The sequence below is a fragment of the Ischnura elegans genome, chromosome 13 (assembly GCF_921293095.1).
Source record: "Ischnura elegans chromosome 13, ioIscEleg1.1, whole genome shotgun sequence".
Classification (NCBI taxonomy): domain Eukaryota; kingdom Metazoa; phylum Arthropoda; class Insecta; order Odonata; family Coenagrionidae; genus Ischnura; species Ischnura elegans.
The window spans coordinates 4,198,381-4,220,597 of record NC_060258.1 but is presented as its reverse complement, the minus strand read 5'-3'; the positions used below and the strand labels follow the sequence as shown (position 1 = coordinate 4,220,597).

General features: G+C 39.9%; 1 protein-coding gene across 1 annotated transcript in view; it reads left to right on the top strand.

Annotated features, from left to right (window-relative positions):
- Positions 1-295: 295 nt before the first annotated feature.
- The window catches only part of LOC124170232 (zinc finger protein 883-like), a 33,655-nt gene continuing 11,733 nt past the window's right edge, over positions 296-22,217 (top strand). Inside the window, exons 1-2 of the mRNA XM_046548940.1 lie at positions 296-1,222; positions 1,339-1,476. The gene's annotated coding sequence lies outside the window, so the exon portion shown is untranslated. The remainder of the gene's footprint in view (positions 1,223-1,338; positions 1,477-22,217) is intronic.

Here is a 22,217-nt window from a genome sequence, read left to right as displayed (position 1 = left end):
GGTTTCAACAGATTATAGCAATAACTTGAAAATGTAATTAATTGTGTATACGATAACGAAGTATACGACGGGCAATGTATTTGTTTGCACGGCACATTAACACGTACGGGTTAATGTTTAAATGTATGAACACGAGAATGAACGCCAAAATACACCGTGTAACCACCCAACTTGTGCGAATGCATGCACAGAAAAGAGAACTTGTTCTACTTTGGTTCATGCATTCGTAAATTTACCGTTCTGGTCCACAAAAATCATTCATGAAAACGTGCATTAACTCATACCTGTTAATGCATCGTGTAAACAGGCCTAAATGCTTAGTGACTTCATCAATTTATTACATGAAAAAATAACTGAAAAGCACTTCTTATTAAAGAACAAAACTTAATGTAGCATTAAATTTGTTAGTTAACAATATTGAATGTTATGACAGGACCTCGCCAATGATCGACGGAGCTGTGAAAAAAGTCCAATTTCCCTCATAGTGTTTCCGAATCCTGACGAGGCATTAATTAACTCGCAGTTGGTACCTGAATGGTGACGACCGAAGTCGCTTTTTATTTTGGTATAACTAAGTGTTTACAATTCATTCAGTCATAAAAGTGATACATTTGAATTTACCAATGACCAACTCATAACACACATAAATGAACGTGAAGAATTTTGAGGAATATGTTCTCGATGTATTTTTTTGCCTCTTACCTACTCTTTGATTTTAGAACAGAATAATTCAGCTGCAAAAAATATCGGCAATACACGAATTTTGGGCAAATGACGATCGGAGCGCACAAAGACAATCGTCCTTATGTAGGGTTCTAGTCAATAAGCTTGAAATTCTTTTAAAATATTTGCTGTTTATCCTGCTGCTATGTGATTTCTTTTTGAGGTCCTATTTAAATGTGAGCTTATTACACCCTTTTCTTTGATAAGTCTAATGTTTTTGCATTGGTGTACGTCATGGAAATGATCTTAATGTATTAGGAATTTTGAAATCACTGAGTGATACGTGGATGATTTGTTGGAGTGAACTGATTTAAAGAATGAATGAGTTATTGCAGTGAATGCACGAGTATGATTTCTCGGAGTCTTCAGGAAATCATTCCGAGAGTACCCCGTGCAGACTCTGCATGAAGAAATACGATTATTATTACCATGTATTTACCTCAATTGTTTCAAGCGAGATAACTGTCGAGGATGCCTTATATGATAAAGTCGAATTAAAGTAAGTGACGGGTTACATTTTATTTATGTCCTTAGTTCTTTTTTCATTGCGTTGTATGAACTTATTTTCTACGATAGGTCCAAAGTCTATGGCATATGTTTTCATTGATTCCTTAGGTTGCTGTGGGAGATGGCCTGCCTGGCTCTTTATGTCCACTGTGCTTGGAAAAGCTCATCGAATTCAATGACTTCAGAAATGTTTGTCATAAATCGGACGCAGAACTAAGAAAATGTTCGTGTATAAATTACTTAAGGGTGAGTGCATCTTATTTTTCATTGGAATTCTAGTGTAACTTACAAATAATGTGAAATCATTCAAGTAAGTAGATATTAACTTGTTCATGTTAGTTTACCGTGTAGGCAAGCCTTAATAGTTTCGCGTTCATATCGACGAGATTGAAAACTTTAGTAAGATGTTTGTATTTGTGGGTTCAACAGATTAAGATAATAACGTGAAAAAGTAACTTAATCATGTATTTGACGGAGCCTCAATGGGCAAGGTATTAAGATATATGTCTGCATCAAATTAGTACATGCAAAATTTATTAAAAAGCATAGGATGCAAAATTTGCTATCAGGATTTTTGTTTAGGAAAAAAAAAAGTTAATGGGGCATTGAATTAGTTCATTAGCAATATTAAATGATATTAAAGGACCTCGCCTATGATCGACGGAATAGTGAAATAAGTCCGATTTCCCATGTAGTGCTTCCGATTTTGGTTATTCAGTGGTGAGGACTGCAGACGTTTTAGTTGAAAGAACGAGGCAAACGTCGAGCGGAACACACACGTCTTTATTGCTCGGACGACAGACAAGAATAGAGAACAAGGCTTGATGTGCACAGCAGTACACGAGAGAATGATACATGATAAATGAACAACGAAATGCCACTGGAGTGTAAACTCAACACTCCCTCTCACTATAGGGACATTGGCAGTGAATTAAATAACAATTTATGCAAAACAAGAAATCAAGACAGTCCCAAACAGTTTTTAGTTTTGAATGTTTAACCTTGCATAGACTTTTAGTCATAATATCTGCCACCATTAGATCAGTTTGTAGGTACTCCACATTCACTATATTTTTCTCAATTAATTCCCTAGTGAAATAATATCGAACATCAATATGTTCTGTCCTTGCATGAAACACTGGGTTTTGGCACAATTTGATAGCACTTTGATTGTCACAATAAATTTTTACAGTTTCCACGACATCTTACTACTCCGACATTAGGTATCTAAGGTATACAGCTTCTCGAGATCCCTCGGAGAGCGCTACATACTCGGATTCAGTGCTTGAAAGAGCAACACATTTCTGCTTTTGGCTTCTCCAGGTGATGGCAGCTCCAGCAAATTTATATACAAAACCAGTGCATGACCTTCGATCATTATGATTACCAGCCCAATCAGCATCGACATAGCCAGCAATGCTTTTGCCTGTTGGCTTAAACACAAGTTTTTCATTTGAAGTTTGCTTTAAATATTTTTGTACTCTCAAAGCACTCCTCCAGTGCTCACTGGAAAAACAAATGTTAAATTGACTTAAATAATTTACAGAAAAAGATATATCAGGACGTGTACAAACAGATACATACATTAATGAGCCAATTAAACATTGATAAGGTACATCAGGTTTAGGTAACATTGGGTCATTCTTTTTCAAATTAACATTTACTTCAAGTGGAGTGTTTATTGGTTTAGCATCTTGCATCCCGAATCTGTTTAACAATTCCTAAATGTAATGGCTTTGATCCAAAGAGATGCTACCATCAAATTTATTCTGAGAAATTCTCATGCCAATGCATATTTTTGCTCTGCCCAAATCCTGCATTTTAAATTTCTTCATTAATTATTCTTTAATGACATCTGTTTCCTTTTTATCATTGTGAAACAATAACAAATCATCAACATATAATGCAACAATTAAAATACTAGTACCATCTTTCTTAAAATAAACACAAGCTTCGTGCCTAGACTGAACAAAACCTAGCTCAATCAGAACATTATGAATAGTTTCATTCCATACCCTGGAAGATTGCTTCCGACCATACAAAGCTTTGTGCAAGTGTGCCACACTATTTGTGGATTCATTGCATTTCACACCATCAGTCAATTCCATGTATACAGTTTCATTTAACTTCCCGTTGAAAAAAGCAGTTTTGACATCAAGATGATCTATCTGCAAAGATAATTCTACTGCTCTCCCAATTAATAGTCTCAATGTTTCAACACGAACTACAGGTGCATAAGTTTCCTCATAATTGATACCTTGCATAAACCCCTTCGCAACTAATCGAGCTTTATATCGATCAGGGTTCACATTTATTCCCTTCTTCAATTTGAAAACCCATTTACAAGGTACTACCTTTACTCCCTCTGATCTAGGAACAATAGACCATGCACCATTTTCAGCTAGGGACTTTAAATCATCTTGCATGGCCGCATGCCATTTGTCTCCATCTGGTCTAGAGAGGGCTTCTCTTGAGGACAGTGGATCAGTTAACAGATTCAAATCCTGAACATTGTAAGTAACAAAATCAGGGAAGACCTTTGATTTTCTCTCTCTCAAGGGATACCTCCTTTCAGAAAGTGTGTCTCCCTCTGAAGACATTTCAGCTCCCATTTCCCCTTTAGTATTATGGTGTAACAATTCCATTACGGGCACAAAATTAGAGTTATCAGACACATCATCACTTTGTTCATTATTTTCGTCAAAGATAACGTCTCTGGCAACAATAACGTCATTATTGCTATTCATCAGCCTGTAGCAGCCAGAGATATCAGCATAACCTACAAATCTATATTGCTCACTCTTTACATCCCATTTCTTTCTCTTAACATCTAGTATATGAACCATTGCCTTACACCCAAATACTAAAATTTTGAATGTTTGGCCTTCTACCAGACCATAGCTCTTCAGGAGTAATATTAGTGAGGGCAGCATGAGGGGACCTATTCTTTATGAAGACTGCAGTATTGCAAGCTTCTGCCCACAAATACTTGGGACATTCAGTATCATGTAGCATGGTTCTTGCAATTTCACAAATTGATCTATTAGCACGCTCAGCAACTCCATTAAGTTCAGGTGAATAGGGAACTGTGAGAACATGCATGATTCCATTTGAAGTCAAGAAATCTTTTAAATTCTTATTGACATATTCACCTCCATTGTCAGATGGCAATGTCTTTATTTTTCGACCAGTTTCTGTTTCAACTCTGGCCTTAAATTTTATAAAAACTTGAGTGACTTCATCTTTGCTTTTCAAAAAATAAGCAAATATTTTGCGTGAATAGTCATCAATGAACGTTAGCATAAATCGAGCACCATTAACTGATTTTACCTCCATTGGTCCGCAAACATCGCTATGAATCAATTCCAAAAGAGCACTTGATCTGCTACCTTGAGAATGAAAGGGTTTCCTTGCCTGTTTCCCTTTACAACAGCTTATACATGGAATCTGGATACCACTCGTAAAATCATAGCCATCCACTATCTTGGACAACTGCTTCATTCTTTCTGGACTCATGTGACCAAGTCTCCTGTGCCACAACTTAGCTGAAGCATTACCTTTAACAGATTCTACATGGTTAACATTAAAATTTTTCATAGGAAGCTTTTCATTTAATTTGTATAAACCCTCCACTAGTGAATCAGTTCCACTGACTCTGCCACATATAGATACATTGTTTTTATGATAGATATCACATCCCTTTTCAGAAAATACAAGAATTAAGACTTTCTTAGCCATTTGGGATATTGACAATAAATTAGCTGAGAGACCAGGCACCAGCAACACATTATTAACTGTAATAGCACCATCATCAATATGAGCATTTGACATACCAATTCCCTTACAATCTAAGGTATTATCATTTGCAACACTTACAGTTAATCCTTCTCTGGGAATAAATTTCTTCAGAAGATGTCGTTGGTTTGACATATGTTCAGTACAACCAGAGTCCAAATACCAACCGATTTTTCTTGATGATACGCCCATCGCTGTCTGGAAAGCTGAAACCTTCTCTTTATAGTCCCGGGAAGGCTGGCTCCTCACGATGGTACGGCATTCGGAACCCTTGTTCCCAAATCTTTGGCACTTGTTGCACTTGTATTTCCTGGAATTCGTTGTTCTCCTCTGCATCTGCGCGGGCTCGGATCGGCTGTACTGATGCTTCCCGTGGTTCTTAACTGCTAAGGCTGCTGCCTCCGCCTTATTTTCTCCTCGCCTAGCATCCTCTGCCAATAGCCTTGACTTGACGAATGCTGATAACAGGGTCTTCCCGCAGTTGTCAAGGGCCGTTGAAAGAGCATCATACGACTCACCAAGACCGTTAATGAGCACGTAGGCAATTAGCTCATCGTCAGTGTCGTAGTTCATATCTGACAACTTATGAACCACCGACATGACACCACCAACATACGCCTCCATATCTGGGTAGTCTTGGAGCTTTAACATGCATAATTTCTTCAGAAGAAGTCTCTTACCACTCGCGTCAGAAGGTGCAAAAGTATTTCGAAGCGAATCCCTTGCTTCTTTGGTGGTTTTTGCCTTCCTCGTGTACGAATACAGCTCTGGACATATCATAAGTACTATTTTTGACAGAGATTTCTTATCAAGTTTCGCGGAATAGTCTTTCTCTGGTATTTTAACCCCGGCAACATAATCCTACAATTCTTCATGCACAAGGTACATCTCCATTGAAGAGGCCCACGAGTTATAGTCATTCATGCCCGATAATTTTTCAATTGCTGGCGCAGTATTAGTAGCCATATTATGAAAAATGCGGATTAGAATGCAAGCTTCACTCAAAGAAACCAATGACTACGGAATAAACGCAAGTTTGGCCTATAACGATCACTAATGCAGTTTGAGGCTGTCTGGGCTCATAACCTGTTGAAAGAACGAGGCAAACGTCGAGCGGAACACACACGTCTTTATTGCTCGTACGACAGACAAGAACGGAGAAAAAGGCTTGAAGTGCACAGCAGTACACGAGAGAATGATACATGACAAATGAACAACGAAATGCCACTGGAGTGTAAACTCAACAGTTTTTTCTTTTCGTACAACTATGTGTTTAAAATATAATCCTAGCATAAAATTATTGGGTAATTGGAATTCAACTATGACCTACGAATTATGGAAATCAATAGATACGAATAATTTTTTGGGATTTGTTTTTGATATCTTTTTCTTGCTTTAAACCTCCTGCTTGGATTTAAATTTGAACTCTTGAAGTTTAGGTGATTTACAGAATCATATTTGCGGACGTTTTCAAAGTTCATTTGCCAGTTTAAAGTTGTATTAAATTTTAAGAGATGAGAGAAATGCATAAGTAGACAAGTACTAAAAGGTAAATTAGCTACTCAAAAAGCATCGAATAAAATACTTAAACAAAAAGATTAAAATTTCTAAAGCATACTAAGAAAAATGATTTAACACACCATGGCTATTTAGTGTACTTGTCCGTTGTTATGTTAAAATATTATATATTTGGTTTTTTTATATTTGTATGATATTTGAGTGATTTGATAACAATATTATATGCTAAAATTGTCAGAGGTTTATAAATTTTTTATGTGCTTGATTATAAAAACCTTTATTCAAATTATTTTATGGTAAATATTTTATTTTACATAATAGGGTAGTTTCATTCAATAAACACAACGAAAGGCATTGATTGCGATTCGTTACCCACCATTAGTGTATTCATAATACACAAATTATTTGATTTTTCAAATACCGGTTTAGACGAATGGCAAGGGTCAAATTTTATCCTCAATTGAAAAAGGCCAGATTGGCGCCCAGCCGATTCCAATCCAGGTGATATCACAGGGACCTAGTTTCTACACGAGAGGATAGGAGTTATTCATCGCCTGAGGTTACCAATGCATGCATCAGGCACAGAGCTCAGGGAAATATATCTTAATAATTACCTATTAAAACTGGCTAAGGTTGAAAAGTTTTCTTCTTTTGATAAGGTATTAATAAACCTTTTTTAAGCCAAGCGCTACCAGCCAGCAAGGTACTCAGCTACTCGCTAGCATCCTACATCCTATCAGCACTCAGAGCCTCGATCAGGGTCACCTCACAAGGCGAGAGAGGGAACCAGAAATGCGTCGCACGACTATTTCCCATCATTCCTACTTATGCGTCGTGTTTTTGCGCGCTTGAAATTTTTCACTTCTCATTTAATCGCGAAAAATAGATATCGTCATTTAAAAATCTAAAAGCGTGTAAAACGTACTCCAGGAGTAATAATCTTTCGATTTAGGCATTAAAAAAATAGGAAACCACCCTATTAAGGTGTGGTAAGTGCTGAGGTTACCAATGCATGCAAGAGGCACAGAGCTCAGGGAAACATGTCTTAACAATCACCTATTAAAACTGGCTGTGGTAGCCTGTTCACTGACCCTAGATAGCATACATCAACTTTAAACTACTTCAGGATATTTTTCTAGGCTTGTTAAAATTCTCAGAATTGTTGTAAAGTGTATGCATTAATAACCAAAAAGAGTTTTGGATTTACATTCCTCTCTCTGTAAAGTGGTAATTTTATAATTTATATCTTAAAGCCTTCTTAAGGGATCAAACTTTCCCCGTGCTTGGGGTAAGTGAGTTCCACGGCCGATGTGCAATATATTTCAACATTACATGGAACATGGGCTAAGTGCGATTTGCCCAGATATTCAGCTTTACATTGCTTTTGAAGGTACCAACTTATATTCAACCATTCTTGAAAAATTCAATTACCACTTCCAATACCTTATCCAGGGTATAGGAGTTTTTGTCTATTATTTGAAAGAACTTGATTGATTATTGCAATAATCATACCAACCATAATTACATTATATTTTTATCTACGAATAACTTATAGTGCATTTACTATAAACAATATATCTACAGTTTGAATAAATCAGAACAACAATAAATCAATTATATTCATATCAGGATTGATTTCAATAGCAGGAATTCCTCTAATTGTGGTAATTAATTTATATTAAGATCTTATCTTAAGTAAACAAGTAGCCTTCAAAGCCTCAATTAAAAGTAATAATCTGTTAGGTCTTAGTTTATATAAACAACTTTAGAATTGCAGTCTAATATCATTTCTCTCGACTATAAACCCAATGACTTCAAATAGCTTCCCCAAGGTATTGGAAGTGACTTTTTTGCATCTTCTGGTTAATTAGATGTTACACGAAGGAATTTTAGTGACATTGGTTTTACTAATGATGGTGGCAGTATTCGAATTGCATACATTAATTTACGTGTGTGTTACAAATAGCTTATGTGTAGAAGCTGAATAGTTAATGATAAAAATAGCATCAATTTTTTTTTAATGGAAGATATCTATGTATAAATTAGGACTCGCTGCGCTCCGCGCGCTCGTTAAGGGGCTCCGCCCCTTAAAAACCCCGGTTCCGGCTTCGCCGTCAACATTTGTGGTTGTTCGACGACTTTCGAAGTTCGAATAATCTCACCTCAGCTAGGGGCCGGCTTCGCCGGCCAGGGGGTGGGGAGTCGCCCCACTCATTCCTCGGAACGGCTTCGCCGTTCCTCGCTGAAGGGCGGCTTTGCCGCCCCGGGGTTGAGTGTGCCCCCCCGGGGCTCTCCCGCTTAATACTCGGAACGTCTTCGAAGTTTCTCGTCTGGGGTCGCCAAGGCCGCCCAGAGGGCGAGGGCATTTCGGAACTGTTTTACCGTTATTCGTTTGAGGGGCGGGTTCGCCGCCCAGAGAGGGGGGGAGTCCACAGCGGCTGCGCCACTTGAACATCGGGGCGGCTTCGCCGCCCGAGGGTTACTGAAGCTCCCCCTCGCATATGCCAGTTACTCCTCGGAACGGCTTCGCCGTTCCTCGTTGTGGGGCGGCTTCGCCGCCTTGGGGTTGAGGAGCCCCCCTGCAGCTGCTCCGCTTTGTGCTCATTAATGCTCTTCTCCACCGAGAGGGGGCCCAGGGGGATTCGGGGGTTTTAATGTGTTATGCATGCGGTCACCAATCGTCCACAGTGATCACGTAGCGATGATTGTAAAGGGTAGTGCAATGCGGAGTAATAGTGGCGGCAAGTACCCATAGAAGAAGACTTAATGGCAAGTTTTTCATTTTTTTGCGGGGGGTCCCAACGGAATACCGGGGGTTTTATATTTGAGTTAAGCCAGTGGTCACAAATCGTTCTCATAAATTCGGTGCCGGTAAGTCTTAGGGGTCCAAAACAGTGGTCTGACGATTCTTTTACATGGAGAGGCGATTTATTAGAAATATTTTGAGAGTTTCACGGGTTTATCGGGGGTTTTAATAGGTGGTAGGGGCAACGGTTAAATTGTGACGAAAACTACTCCGAAAGGCGACTTTGAAATATTTTTATTTTTTTCGGCTGTTCCAGGAGGTTCCAGGGGTTTTCTGGTCTTTTTTCCCGTATGGTTTACAGTGGCTCGCCCTCACCAAATATTCCGGATCTAGAGCTCAGAGGGGACGGGTAGTGCTGCGTAATGCTCGCGAGAAGTTCCCAAATAGGAGACTTAATGGCACATTTTACATTTGGGGGAATTTCAGGGGGATACCGGGGGTTTATATGTGTACTCCCTGCGGTCACCATCCGTTCACATAAATTCCGTTGGGGGCATAGGAATAGTCACGAAAAGATCCATAAAGGTAGACTTATGTGAAAAAATTTATTCTTTGGGGGTGTATGTGGGTTTACCGGGGGTTTATAGGTTGTTACTGCCAGGGGTCATCAATCGACCACATCAATTCCGTAGCGATGACTGGTAAAGCTTGGGAAAGCGGCGAAATTGTGACGAAAAATACCCGAAAAGGCTACTTATATGCAAATTTTAAATTTTTAGGGGGTTTTGGGGGGTTTAAAAATGACGATATTATATGGTCATATTCGTTTACTGTCATATCTAACGGAAGTGTGCCCTATGACATCCATATTTCGAAAGTAGTGCAATAAAAAGCAAACCAAACCCCGAAAAAAGTTGGTAGTGCCCGCCATTTTTATTTTTTCGCGGTTAAATTCATAACACCATTCATTAAATGCTTATGTTTTCTAAAAGATAATGAATAGTTGCATGTAACTACAAAGTTTGAAAGAAATCGGTCAGGTTAAAATTGAAAAAATCCTGTGTTAATCTTTCGGAAATCCTTATTTTCGGTGATTTTCGGATTATTTTAATTTTTTTCTGAGTAACCAAGGCCGACGAAAGAAAATTGTTACCTACATTTCGTAGACGATGTTATTAGCATATATAATAATCATTTTCGTTATCTTACACCTTAAATTAAGTCGAGGGGAGCGGAAGGTATGAAATATTTTTCGAAAAGCCAATTTTTGGACGCCATTTTGGCTGGCAATTTCTTAAAAATAAACTAATAACATTACATTATTACGTGACCACGTTTATAAGCTTTCAAGAAATGCATTAAACATCCAAGTGGCACGCACGGTTCGCGCGCAGTATAATTAAAACCGAAAGACGGTCCCCGGAAAAAGCGCGATTTCGGCCATTTTGTCGTCCTAGCGACGACACGTGGCGGAAACTTCCGGTTTTCGGATTTTTCCTCCGAATCATTTCGGGTTCCCCGCACGCGTGCCAAATTTCAGCTCTGCAGCACTTCTAGAAGTGGTCGGGAATTTGTATCCATGAGTGAGTCAGTCACCACAAGGGCTGTATATAGATAGGATAAAGAAGGAAAGAAAATCCTGGATACGGCCTTGCTTATGCCCCCCCCCAGAAAGAAATCCTTATCCAGTAAATTCATCCTATGGTGCTAAATTATAATGTCTGAAATAATGAATCTTTCACTTACCATGGCACTTTTTGGGACGATATCTGCAGTGTTCAGTGGGAATGTCTGTTACAGTTATGAATATTAGATTGAAAGAACTCGCTGCGCTCCGCGCGCTCGTTAAGGGGCTCCGCCCCTTAAAAACCCCGGTTCCGGCTTCGCCGTCAACATTTGTGGTTGTTCGACGACTTTCGAAGTTCGAATAATCTCACCTCAGCTAGGGGCCGGCTTCGCCGGCCAGGGGGTGGGGAGTCGCCCCACTCATTCCTCGGAACGGCTTCGCCGTTCCTCGCTGAAGGGCGGCTTTGCCGCCCCGGGGTTGAGTGTGCCCCCCCGGGGCTCTCCCGCTTAATACTCGGAACGTCTTCGAAGTTTCTCGTCTGGGGTCGCCAAGGCCGCCCAGAGGGCGAGGGCATTTCGGAACTGTTTTACCGTTATTCGTTTGAGGGGCGGGTTCGCCGCCCAGAGAGGGGGGGAGTCCACAGCGGCTGCGCCACTTGAACATCGGGGCGGCTTCGCCGCCCGAGGGTTACTGAAGCTCCCCCTCGCATATGCCAGTTACTCCTCGGAACGGCTTCGCCGTTCCTCGTTGTGGGGCGGCTTCGCCGCCTTGGGGTTGAGGAGCCCCCCTGCAGCTGCTCCGCTTTGTGCTCATTAATGCTCTTCTCCACCGAGAGGGGGCCCAGGGGGATTCGGGGGTTTTAATGTGTTATGCATGCGGTCACCAATCGTCCACAGTGATCACGTAGCGATGATTGTAAAGGGTAGTGCAATGCGGAGTAATAGTGGCGGCAAGTACCCATAGAAGAAGACTTAATGGCAAGTTTTTCATTTTTTTGCGGGGGGTCCCAACGGAATACCGGGGGTTTTATATTTGAGTTAAGCCAGTGGTCACAAATCGTTCTCATAAATTCGGTGCCGGTAAGTCTTAGGGGTCCAAAACAGTGGTCTGACGATTCTTTTACATGGAGAGGCGATTTATTAGAAATATTTTGAGAGTTTCACGGGTTTATCGGGGGTTTTAATAGGTGGTAGGGGCAACGGTTAAATTGTGACGAAAACTACTCCGAAAGGCGACTTTGAAATATTTTTATTTTTTTCGGCTGTTCCAGGAGGTTCCAGGGGTTTTCTGGTCTTTTTTCCCGTATGGTTTACAGTGGCTCGCCCTCACCAAATATTCCGGATCTAGAGCTCAGAGGGGACGGGTAGTGCTGCGTAATGCTCGCGAGAAGTTCCCAAATAGGAGACTTAATGGCACATTTTACATTTGGGGGAATTTCAGGGGGATACCGGGGGTTTATATGTGTACTCCCTGCGGTCACCATCCGTTCACATAAATTCCGTTGGGGGCATAGGAATAGTCACGAAAAGATCCATAAAGGTAGACTTATGTGAAAAAATTTATTCTTTGGGGGTGTATGTGGGTTTACCGGGGGTTTATAGGTTGTTACTGCCAGGGGTCATCAATCGACCACATCAATTCCGTAGCGATGACTGGTAAAGCTTGGGAAAGCGGCGAAATTGTGACGAAAAATACCCGAAAAGGCTACTTATATGCAAATTTTAAATTTTTAGGGGGTTTTGGGGGGTTTAAAAATGACGATATTATATGGTCATATTCGTTTACTGTCATATCTAACGGAAGTGTGCCCTATGACATCCATATTTCGAAAGTAGTGCAATAAAAAGCAAACCAAACCCCGAAAAAAGTTGGTAGTGCCCGCCATTTTTATTTTTTCGCGGTTAAATTCATAACACCATTCATTAAATGCTTATGTTTTCTAAAAGATAATGAATAGTTGCATGTAACTACAAAGTTTGAAAGAAATCGGTCAGGTTAAAATTGAAAAAATCCTGTGTTAATCTTTCGGAAATCCTTATTTTCGGTGATTTTCGGATTATTTTAATTTTTTTCTGAGTAACCAAGGCCGACGAAAGAAAATTGTTACCTACATTTCGTAGACGATGTTATTAGCATATATAATAATCATTTTCGTTATCTTACACCTTAAATTAAGTCGAGGGGAGCGGAAGGTATGAAATATTTTTCGAAAAGCCAATTTTTGGACGCCATTTTGGCTGGCAATTTCTTAAAAATAAACTAATAACATTACATTATTACGTGACCACGTTTATAAGCTTTCAAGAAATGCATTAAACATCCAAGTGGCACGCACGGTTCGCGCGCAGTATAATTAAAACCGAAAGACGGTCCCCGGAAAAAGCGCGATTTCGGCCATTTTGTCGTCCTAGCGACGACACGTGGCGGAAACTTCCGGTTTTCGGATTTTTCCTCCGAATCATTTCGGGTTCCCCGCACGCGTGCCAAATTTCAGCTCTGCAGCACTTCTAGAAGTGGTCGGGAATTTGTATCCATGAGTGAGTCAGTCACCACAAGGGCTGTATATAGATAGGATTATTAGTGGATGACACTGATTTCGTTTTTAAGAAGAAAAGGATTTCATGAGGCTCTCATCCGGCTGCGAGTTCATCAATGTCTCTCGCGTGTTGTCATCCTTGATAAACAATGGAGACCTAGCACCTTGTACCATGAGCTTTGGTAAAATTGTTCTAGGAATATGCATTGTGATCTGCACTGTCAGCCAGCAATGGTTTCATTTGCAGCAGTCAAGGTAATTTCTTCTCATTGAAACTCATGTGTATTTCATTTGTAAAAGGAACTAAAACTCAATGATGCTAATTTTTTCGTGAGCATGTCCTGATTTGTTGATAGGAAGGAAAATATAGCATTTGGGTAATTAAGTGTTCAAGTAGCATCAAGCTTCACTGTAGAATAGAATTTCATGTTAGATTTGTTTAAATTCTGTCCATCAACAACTCAAAATGTGTGCACAGGTAATTTGGAGTTTATTCTGTTACAAATATCATGAGTTAATGGAACACTCTGCAGTCATTTCCACGCTGCAGACGTTTCTGTGAACCGTTTACAATGCTCCTCAAATGACAACATCGGTCATGCTTGTATGCAATGGAATTGGGCCCTTTTATGTTGTCTCTTTGCTAATAGTACTGAAAATACTCTATCATCCATATCTCATTCTCAATCTCAGAGAGGAGGACCTTTATGAGATAATAGTAGAACAGGGGAAGCTGGCAACCACTTCCGTTGAAACATGTGCTAATCATATGCATCAAGAGAGTTAAGAATATTTATTCTCCAACAAGCTCCAGAAGGAAAATTGAATACCTCCTGTTATAAATAAAGTACGAGTATAAAACTCTATTTAGTTGTTACGTATAGTTATATAATCATTTTAATACAAATGTTTTCATTCATTGCCTAATTTCATTATTTTATGGCTTGAAGAAGTGTATAAAATGTAAAAACTGTGAATTGCATTGCAAATGGAGTATCATTACTTAAGATTGGTTAGGTCCCCTATTGGCAGAGCATTAAACACTTGTCAAATTTGAATGAAGGCATAATGTTTCTTTATGCTACGGGTTTTTCAAAAACAAATGCATCCATCCATTTCTGCTTAGAAAATAAAAAAAGTTTGATAGTAGTACAGTAAAAATTGGGTAATGGATAAAAATTATACACATTTTTTCTATATTATTTATAAAGACATGATAAATAATAAATAAAATGGATATAAGGGCTTACTGGAAATAGGGTGGTTTCCTATTATTTTTTTATTGCCTAAATCGAAAGATTATTGCTCCTGGAGTACGTATTTCACGCTTTTAGATTTTTAAATCACGATATCTATTTTTCGCGATTAAATGAAAAGTGAAAAATTTCAAGCGCGCGAAAACGCAACGCGTAATAAGTAATGAAGGGATTATTTCTGGTTCCCCCTCCCACCTTGTTAGGTGATCTTGATCGAGGCTCTTGAGTGCCTATAGGACGCAGGATGCTAGAGAGTAGCTGAGTACCTCGCTGGCTGGTAGCACTTGGCTTAAAAAAAGGTTTATTAATACCTTATCAAACGATGAAAACTTTCCGACTTTAGCCAGTTTTAATAGATGATTAGTAAGACATGTTTCTGTGAGCTCTGCGCCTCATTCATGCATTGGTAATCTCAGACAATGGATAACTCCTATCCTCTCGTGTAGAAACTAGGTCCCTGTGACGTCAGGTGGAGTGGAATCGCATGGGCCCCAATCCGGCCTTTTTTACATGAGGATAAAATTTTACCCTTGCCATTCGTCTGAACCGGTATTTCAAAAACCAAATAATTTGTGCATTATGAATACACTAATGGTGGGTAACGAAAGCTTGTCCGATATAAAATAGGGATACGTATACCATAAAAAGGGGCTATAAAAAGCACACTTTTAAATATCACCTAAAAATGACATTACAACAGATAGACATAAAATACATAAATGCTCATTGACACCCTAGCTTATAACAGCCCAATCAAGCAAAGATTAGTTTAGACTCAGGGCTTTAAGTGTGTATCTTACCATGAGAAGACTACGTATACAATGGGCCAATGGACTGCTGCAAAAAATTAAACCATTGCTGGCTGACAGTGCATATCACAATGCATATTCCTAGAACAATTTTACCATAGCTTGTGGTACTAGGTGTTAGGCCTCCATTGTTTATCAAGGATGGCAACACACGGTAGAAAAGACATTAATGAACCCGCAACCGGTTGAGAGCCTCATGAAATCCTTTTCTTCTTAAAAACGAAATCAATGTCACCCACAAATAATTCTTTCAACCTAATATTCGTAACTGTGACAGACATTCCCACTGAACACTGCAGATATCGTCCCAAAAAGTGCCATGGTAAGTGAGAGATGGATTATTTCAGACATAATAATTTAAATTCTGTGCACCATAGGATGAATTTACTGGATAAGGATTTCTTCCTGGGAGAGGGGGGCACAAGCAAGGCCGTATCCAGGATTTTCTTTCCTTCTTTATACTAATTTACTCGCTGCGCTCCGCGCGCTCGTTAAGGGGCTCCGCCCCTTAAAAACCCCGGTTCCGGCTTCGCCGTCAACATTTGTGGTTGTTCGACGACTTTCGAAGTTCGAATAATCTCACCTCAGCTAGGGGCCGGCTTCGCCGGCCAGGGGGTGGGGAGTCGCCCCACTCATTCCTCGGAACGGCTTCGCCGTTCCTCGCTGAAGGGCGGCTTTGCCGCCCCGGGGTTGAGTGTGCCCCCCCGGGGCTCTCCCGCTTAATACTCGGAACGTCTTCGAAGTTTCTCGTCTGGGGTCGCCAAGGCCGCCCAGAGGGCGAGGGCATTTCGGAACTGTTTTACCGTTATTCGTTTGAGGGGCGGGTTCGCCGCCCAGAGAGGGGGGGAGTCCACAGCGGCTGCGCCACTTGAACATCGGGGCGGCTTCGCCGCCCGAGGGTTACTGAAGCTCCCCCTCGCATATGCCAGTTACTCCTCGGAACGGCTTCGCCGTTCCTCGTTGTGGGGCGGCTTCGCCGCCTTGGGGTTGAGGAGCCCCCCTGCAGCTGCTCCGCTTTGTGCTCATTAATGCTCTTCTCCACCGAGAGGGGGCCCAGGGGGATTCGGGGGTTTTAATGTGTTATGCATGCGGTCACCAATCGTCCACAGTGATCACGTAGCGATGATTGTAAAGGGTAGTGCAATGCGGAGTAATAGTGGCGGCAAGTACCCATAGAAGAAGACTTAATGGCAAGTTTTTCATTTTTTTGCGGGGGGTCCCAACGGAATACCGGGGGTTTTATATTTGAGTTAAGCCAGTGGTCACAAATCGTTCTCATAAATTCGGTGCCGGTAAGTCTTAGGGGTCCAAAACAGTGGTCTGACGATTCTTTTACATGGAGAGGCGATTTATTAGAAATATTTTGAGAGTTTCACGGGTTTATCGGGGGTTTTAATAGGTGGTAGGGGCAACGGTTAAATTGTGACGAAAACTACTCCGAAAGGCGACTTTGAAATATTTTTATTTTTTTCGGCTGTTCCAGGAGGTTCCAGGGGTTTTCTGGTCTTTTTTCCCGTATGGTTTACAGTGGCTCGCCCTCACCAAATATTCCGGATCTAGAGCTCAGAGGGGACGGGTAGTGCTGCGTAATGCTCGCGAGAAGTTCCCAAATAGGAGACTTAATGGCACATTTTACATTTGGGGGAATTTCAGGGGGATACCGGGGGTTTATATGTGTACTCCCTGCGGTCACCATCCGTTCACATAAATTCCGTTGGGGGCATAGGAATAGTCACGAAAAGATCCATAAAGGTAGACTTATGTGAAAAAATTTATTCTTTGGGGGTGTATGTGGGTTTACCGGGGGTTTATAGGTTGTTACTGCCAGGGGTCATCAATCGACCACATCAATTCCGTAGCGATGACTGGTAAAGCTTGGGAAAGCGGCGAAATTGTGACGAAAAATACCCGAAAAGGCTACTTATATGCAAATTTTAAATTTTTAGGGGGTTTTGGGGGGTTTAAAAATGACGATATTATATGGTCATATTCGTTTACTGTCATATCTAACGGAAGTGTGCCCTATGACATCCATATTTCGAAAGTAGTGCAATAAAAAGCAAACCAAACCCCGAAAAAAGTTGGTAGTGCCCGCCATTTTTATTTTTTCGCGGTTAAATTCATAACACCATTCATTAAATGCTTATGTTTTCTAAAAGATAATGAATAGTTGCATGTAACTACAAAGTTTGAAAGAAATCGGTCAGGTTAAAATTGAAAAAATCCTGTGTTAATCTTTCGGAAATCCTTATTTTCGGTGATTTTCGGATTATTTTAATTTTTTTCTGAGTAACCAAGGCCGACGAAAGAAAATTGTTACCTACATTTCGTAGACGATGTTATTAGCATATATAATAATCATTTTCGTTATCTTACACCTTAAATTAAGTCGAGGGGAGCGGAAGGTATGAAATATTTTTCGAAAAGCCAATTTTTGGACGCCATTTTGGCTGGCAATTTCTTAAAAATAAACTAATAACATTACATTATTACGTGACCACGTTTATAAGCTTTCAAGAAATGCATTAAACATCCAAGTGGCACGCACGGTTCGCGCGCAGTATAATTAAAACCGAAAGACGGTCCCCGGAAAAAGCGCGATTTCGGCCATTTTGTCGTCCTAGCGACGACACGTGGCGGAAACTTCCGGTTTTCGGATTTTTCCTCCGAATCATTTCGGGTTCCCCGCACGCGTGCCAAATTTCAGCTCTGCAGCACTTCTAGAAGTGGTCGGGAATTTGTATCCATGAGTGAGTCAGTCACCACAAGGGCTGTATATAGATAGGATACTTAGATATCTTGCAAACTTGATGCTATTTTTATCATTAATTATTCAGCTTCTACACATAAGCTATTTATAAAACACATGTAAATAAATTTGTGCAATTCAAATACTGCCACCATCATTAGTAAAACCATTTACGCTAAAATTCATTTGTGTAACATCTAATTAACCTGAAGATGCAAAAAATCCACTTCCAATACCTTGGGGAAGCTATTGGAAGTCATTGGGCTTATAGTCAAAAGGAATGATATTAGACTGCAATTCTAAAGTTGTTAATATAAACTAAGACCTAAAAGATTACTACTTTTAATTGAGGCTTTGTAGGCTACTTGTTTACTTAACATAAGATCTTAGTATAAATTAATTACCACAATTAGAGGAATTCCTGCCATTGAAATCAATCCTGATATGAATATAATTGATTTATTGTTGTTCTGATTATTCAAATTGTAGATATATTGTTTAAAGTAAATTCACTATAAGTTATTCGTAGATAAAAATATAATGTAATTATGGTAGGTATGATTATTACAATAATCAATCAATTTCTTTCAAAAAATAGACAAAAACTCCAATACCTTGGATAGGGTATTGGAAATGGTAATTGAATTTTTCAAGAATGGTTGAATATAAGTTGGTAGCTTCAAAAGCAATGTAAAGCTGAATATCTGGGCAAATCGCACTTAGCCCATGTGCCATGTAATGTGGAAATATATTGCACATTGTCCATTGAACTCACTTACCCCAAGCACGGGGAAAGTGTGATCCCTTGAGAAGGCTTTAAGAAATAAATTATAAAATTACCACTTTACAGAGAGTTGGAAAACCATTAGAAGTGGTCTGCAGGCGGCAGCTGAGGAAGTTCTTGGTAAAAGAAGAGTCGTTTTGAAAAAACCATGGATCACGCAGGAAGTATTAGATCTCATTGAAAGAAGAAGAAAATACAAGGCTGCGAAAACAGAGGAAGGACAGAATCGTTACAAGAGGATAAGGAACGAAATATGTCGTAAAGCGCGGAAGGCTAGAGAAACGTGGATGAAAAGCATATGCGAAGACGTGCAAAACAATCTTAAACATGGAAAAGTAGAGGACGCTTATAGGATAGTGAGGAACCACTTTAAGGAAAGGGGCGTAAGATGTAATACCCTTAGGGACAAAAACGGAGAACTATTGATTGAAAACGAAGAAAAAGGGAAGAGATGGAAGGAATATCTTGAAGATTTGTACAAAGGAAGTTGCCTCAGAACGAATGCTATCGAAAACGAGAGGGAAGTGGATGACGATGACATGGGAGCCCCAATTTTAAGATCGGAATTTGATGCGGCTGTAAGAGACCTCAGGATAAATAAAGCGTCTGGCATTGATGACATTCCTGCAGAACTAATCAAAAATTCAGGAGAGAAGACGTTGAGCCAGCTATACAAAATCATTAGTGAAATGTATACGACAGGTGAGATACCAAAGGATTTCGAGAGGAACATTATAATCCCTATTCCTAAGAAGAAACGAGCGGAGAAGTGCGAAGATTTTAGGACCATAAGCCTTACTACACATGCATCAAAGATACTGACAAGGATCATCTATAGAAGAATAGAACGAAAAGCAGAAGAGTACTTGGATGAGGACCAATTTGGATTCAGGAAAAACAAAGGCACAAGGGAAGCAATATTGGCCCTAAGACTGCTCATAGAAAAGAGAATGGAAAAGAACAAGCCAACATTCGTTGCGTTTGTGGACTTAGAGAAAGCATTTGATAACGTGGATTGGAGCATAATGCTTGGAATCCTAAAGGAAATCGGGGTTCTTTATAATGACAGAAGAATCATCCACAGTTTATACAAAAACCAAATAGCCGTGATAAAATCAGGGCCCAGCTGTGAAGAAGCAAGAATTAAGAAAGGAGTGCGACAAGGCTGTACATTGTCGCCCGTAATTTTCAACGTTTACATTGAAAAAGCCATTAAGGAAATCAAAGAAAAGGGATTGGGAGTGAATATCCATGGAGAAAAAATAAGCATGCTAAGATTTGTCGATGACATAGCCGTTATAGCAGAAACAGAGAAGGATTTGAAAAATATTCTGGTTAATATGGGTAGGGTAATGAGTAGATATCAACTGAAAATAAGCACGAAGAAAACCAAGATCTTAGTATGCAGCAGAAGAGAAGAAGTCAAGACCAACATTAAAATAGGGAGGCAAAAACTGATAGAAGTGGATGAATTCTGTTATTTGGGAAGCAAGATAACTAGTGACGGGAGAAGCAAGAAAGAAATTATCAGCAGAATAGCCCAGGCGAAGAGAGCATTCCACCAAAAGAGAGACCTGCTTACAGCGGGAAACTTAAATATGGATGTGAAGAAACAATTTATAAGAACCTACATCTGGAGTATGCTCCTATACGGAAGTGAGGCATGGACAATGACCGCAGCGGAGAAAGCAAGGATAGAGGCCTTTGAAATGTGGTGCTACAGAAGAATGATGAAAATCAAATGGATCGACCGAGTTAGTAACGAGGAAGTCCTAAGAAGGGTAGGAGAGAAGAGAAGCCTCATGAAAACCTTAATAAGAAGACGGAACAACCTTATAGGCCACATCTTGAGACATGATGGCCTGATGAAGACAATCGTCGAAGGACAGGTGGAAGGCAAGAATGGAAAAGGAAGACCTCGAACAAAATATATGGAACAAGTAAAGAGAGATGTGAAAGAGAAGAAATACGTAGGAGTGAAAAGATTAGCTGATAGGAGAACTGAGTGGAGAGCTGCGTCAAACCAATCCTAGGATTGTTGACCAGTGATGATGATGACAGAGAGAGGAATGTAAATCCAAAACTCTTTTTCGGTTATTAATGCATTCATTTTACAATGAATCTGAGAATTTAAACAAGCCTAGAAAAATTTCCTGAAGTAGTTTAAAGTTGATGCATGCTATCTTAGGTCAGTCAACAGGCTACCTTAGCCAGTTTTAATAGGTGATTATTAAGACATGTTTCCCTGACCTCTGTGCATCATGCATGCATTTGTAACCTCAGCACTTACCACGCCTTAATAGTGGTTTCCTATTATTTTTTATTGCCTAAATCGAAAGATTATTACCCCTGGAGTACGTATTTCACGCTTCTAGATTTTTAAATGACGTTATCTATTTTTCGCGATTAAATTAAAAGTGAAACATTACAAGCGCGTGAAAACGCAACGCGTAAGTAGGAATGAAGGGAAAAAGTCTGTACGAAGTATTTCTGGTTCCCCATCCGGCCTTGTGAGGTGACCTTGATCGAGGCTCTGAGCGCTGATAGGACGCAGGATGCTAGCGGGTAGCTGACCTTGCTGGCTGGTAGCACTTGGCTTAAAAAAGGTTTATTAATACCTTATCAAACGAAGAAAACTTTCCTACCTTAGCCAGTTTTAATAGTTGATTATTAAGATATGTTTCCCCGAGCTCTGTGCCTCATTCATGCATTGTTCACCTCAGAAGATGTATAACTCCTACTCTCTCGCGTAGAAACTAGGTCCCTGTGACGTCACGTGGAATGGAATCGCATGGGTGCCAATCTGGCATTTATCAATTGAGGATAAAATTTGACCCTTGCCATTCGTCTAAACCGGTATTTGAAAAACCAAATAATTTGTGTATTATGAATACAGTAATGGTGGGTAACGAATCGCAATCAATGCCTTTCGTTTTCTTTGATGGAGGAAACTACCCTATTTGCAAATGATTATGGAAGGGGAATTTTTTTAGGTAAGGAGAGAGAACTCCATAGATTACAACCAGAGATAAGTAAAGGTTCGGAAAGGAATTGCGTATAAGCAATTGTCACTGATCAGCATTGACACAGATTTCCAATTCCCACAGGTAAACTGCATTCACTGCGATGATGCATGAAAATACTTTGCAATGCTCAACAAAAAGATTAAAAAAGCAAACAACTCATAAATCAACTTAAAAATAAGTTACATTGCAACAGCTTAAACA